Raw genomic sequence first — 4,034 nt, forward strand, 5'->3', positions numbered from 1 at the left:
CCTAATTAAAATACACAAACAAGGATATCCTTATCTGACACTAACACTAAAGAAAACACTTTTAACTCTGATGTATGCATTTCTTTTTACGTATTTTTGGACTTGTTTGCCATAGACTCTTTTTATGAGAGATTACAACATAGGTGTTTGAGGCAGAACTGTGTATATAGCAAATAATTTATTGACAGTGATCTTTGATATATTACTTTCATTAAATGTGCATTGTCTTACTTTTAGCTTTTAGAACAACACAAATTCCCAGTATAAAGAAAGAAAAAAACCCTTAAGTAAATTGAAACAGGAATGAGCTGGTTTCTATTGCCTGTCATTGTCTGCATATTAAGCATGTCATTTGTAAATGGTTTCCACCCAGTCCATGGCTCACAGTGCCCATGTTAAATGGAGTGATACTTGAAAGCAATACATATCCTGTGACCGCCTGCAGATATTTGGGCTATATCTCATCCATTGCTTCTAATTCATTTGCTGGAGAGGAAGCTGGATTTTAGTAAAAACAGCAGCTGCAAGGAATTTCAGCGGAGATCAAATGGGCATTGTAAGTCTTGTTAAGGGCTTACATCGACAAGACATCCATCACACTCTGAATATGTACACAGCCACAAATACGAAGGGAGAAAACAAAAGAACAAACTGAATCAATATTATCTCAGTGCAACAAACACAAGCTGATGTAGTTATCTTTTTACTTGTTCAATTTGGCTCTCTTCCTTCCTCCACCCCAGCCTCCGCTGTGTCGCACTGGGCCGTCCCGGAACGAGATGCGTTCATTTGCTGAATTGACTCTTGTAGGTGATGGCACTTCTGTTTCTGTGGAGACAAAGGTAATTTTATTTTTTTTAAAACACCTTCAATAATGCTAATACACCTGATAAGACTTTGACTGACATTTATGGAGTTTCCAACAAGCACAGTTCTTTCAAACACATAGACCAAAGCAAGCTTTTTTCTCTAGCTGATGCGTTCCACGTGTAGAACCCATGGCTGTGCTCAGCAAGCGGTAAAATTAAACAGCAAGGAAAACTTCATCGGTTCGGGAGGCTACCGTGCACCACTCATCTTCCTGCACATAATTCTAAAACTTTCAAAAAAATGATAAATAATTTTTCTTTCAAAGATTCAAAGCCAAGTAACTCTTCTGTTCCCTGGTTCTTAATAAATGTAATACATTTTACAAATGTAGTAATTGTTTAGCTAACACAAATTTTAGTTTTTATTACATTTGTCTTCATTTGTTCCCTGCCTTTGCCGATTAAAGTGGAAAAAAGTAAACGTCTGCCCTTGACGGGTATTAATCGCACTTCAAACCCTGGACGTTTATATTCAAAGAGACACATGTTGTTGCCCGTGTTCTGTGGGCTGATATTTAATAAAACGGCCACACACTCACTTAATCGCTGTGACCAAACAAATTGTTTTCAGCCATTTTGCTCCCATTACCTTTGAAAGAGGGCAAAAAATGAGGCACCGGGAGATTTCCTCTACACATAATGAAAACGTTTATGGCTCCCTAAACTGCTCTTTATGGCTCGGCCCCAGAAAGTAGAGGATATCTTGTTGCATTAAACCTAAGTAGTATTTATAGAGTCCTTACTGTAATTGAACAATGTACTAGGCATGTCAACTTTGTGCTCATGACCTAATGACTCACGATGATTTAATTCAAATGACAAGAGGCCTATGAGGAGCTGGGAAAATTTGTTTTATGTTAGCCGATAAACAGACTAATTCACAACGGGAATAAAACATTCTTTTCAGAAAATGAGTAGGGATATTTGTGGATTATAAAGAAATGGTTTTGCATGTAAAGTGAATTATCTATAAATAAATCTTTTAAGTTCTTTGATCTGTAGAATCAGCCCTCTCTCCAATAAATCACCTATAAATACCTCTATGTGAAAGGCTTGACTGAGTTTGTCATTCAGACAGCCAGTCAGTCATTCAGTCAGTCAGGCTGTCAGCATCCTCGTGGATTTCATTTTCAAATCATCATCAGAATCCAATTTAGCTTCATTAGGACAGACAGTGAAAAGCTTTCACAGTGCATCATGACTGTGTTAAACGCGCTGAGACCTGCTTGTGCCAGTCAGTGGGATCTTTGTCAGGGTGAGTCCTGAGTGGTATAGTGTGTGTGACAGAGCTCGCACTTAATCAGCGAGCTGTCAGAGGTCTCTCGCTGTCCGTTTCCTGCTGAAAGAGAGATTATTCCCCCCACCGTCCCCTCATTGACCCCGGCATCTGTCTGCAAAGCTGACACACGCACACATAGGCAATTATACACATACATATTCTCAAACATGTTTGCATTAACCAGAAGCATAAACAAATTTAAAACATGTTTATCTTGCATTCACGTTTTCATAAGGTGGAACAAAATTTCAAAGCTGCATTTATACATATAACAAAATGCTTGTTGATGTGGCTTTCGACTGTGTGAAATCGAATTTGTGTGATGTTGTAATGGGTTATCAAGTGAGCCAGATGATGTGTACAGTCATGTCAGTTTCCATCGTGTGCTTCACGTCACACCCACTGCACTCTGTGTGCAGTATTTGATTTGGCACCTGACCCACATGATTTAAATTCACATCATTGTGTGAAGTCTGCAGTGTTTCAAAATTCTTCCTTAATTAATCCCATCCCTTAACATTTCAGAAATTATTACTGGGATAAATCATACGGAGATGATGCTCTGAGTAGAACCCGAAAGCTGGCGCCAAAAAAGAGAGATAGTAAAAAAAAATGTATCCAATGGTGTGCTGTATGTATTCATAACAGAAGTGGAGAATGGAGTTTGACTGCTTTCAAAAAACATGCTCTTTTGCTTGTGTGATATTATCAACAATGCAGGCACAGATGTTTCTAATGTTAATGGGATGTTTGCATACTTTATAACTTGTATTTAAACAGAAAAAGATGGTCAAATGTTTGGAATAATTAAGAAAAATTAAGCTCCTGTGATAGCAACGCTGAATTTTCAGCTGCCATTACTATTATTCTGCCATCAAATTATTCTTCAGAAACCATTCAACATTAAAATAAATAATTATTCCAAACTATAAGACCGGTAGTATATAGAAGAAAATTTGTTTTTTTTATTTTATAAATTTATTGATTTATTTTATGTTGTGTTATTTTATTTTGATAGTATGCATTTTAAGTAAAAGACTCACTTGTGTTTTCAGCGGAGTATCTTTGAGGCTGAGTATGCTTTTTAAGAGGTGGAGAGACACTAGTGGAGTCAGTCCAAAATCTTGCTCCTGAATCTCCACCGTCTCTGTCCCCTATGGCCTAAAAGAAAACAGATACAAGTATAGGCATATTAACATATTAAAGTATAGGCAACCACTCACACACGAACGCGCATACATTTACTCTCCTATAAACAAATATCTACAGGGCTGAAAACAGCAGCAATTGTTAGTAAGTTTTCAAAGTATTTACTTTAAATTTCAATTTACAATTAATTAAAAGTGAACAGTGGCATGTTAGTGTGCAGATTTAAGTATAATAAATGATAAAAATAAAAAATAAAAAAGCTCTTGCAACAAGCTGCACCCTCCCACCATTAAGAATATCCTGGCCAATATCAAGGAGGAAATGATCCCTAAAAAAAGTCATTGAATAGATTACCTCTAACACAATTTACACCACAGCACATTCACAACATGTGAGACCACTATAACTGATCACCATTATGAACTGTTAATAACTTATCTTCAATCTGTGTATATTTTTCAGAAGAATATAGTTCAGAGCAGTGTGTCTCACCGTCCCGTGCCTGCAGAGTCTGTTTCGGGATGAACTGCTTGTGTGTGGAGCCACTGGTAAGTTCTCTCCTTGTAAGATTGTTTTTCCTCTGCTTTCGGTAATTTGTGAACTTCATTCACTGCTTGGTGAACTGCATTTGACATGAAACAAGAAGAAAAGCATCCAAAACTGTTTTTTTTCTGACACATCCATTTAAATATTTACAGAAATAAACATTACATTTTGAAGGGGGGGGGGGGGGGGGT

General features: G+C 37.1%; 1 pseudogene; it reads right to left on the reverse strand.

The window, feature by feature from the left end:
* Nucleotides 1–383: 383 nt before the first annotated feature.
* LOC107553932 (leucine-rich repeat and IQ domain-containing protein 1-like) overlaps nucleotides 384–4,034 on the reverse strand; it is a 27,019-nt pseudogene continuing 23,368 nt past the window's right edge.

The sequence above is a fragment of the Sinocyclocheilus grahami genome, unplaced genomic scaffold, assembly GCF_001515645.1.
Source record: "Sinocyclocheilus grahami isolate Dianchi unplaced genomic scaffold, SAMN03320097.WGS_v1.1 scaffold487.1, whole genome shotgun sequence".
Classification (NCBI taxonomy): Eukaryota; Metazoa; Chordata; class Actinopteri; order Cypriniformes; family Cyprinidae; genus Sinocyclocheilus; species Sinocyclocheilus grahami.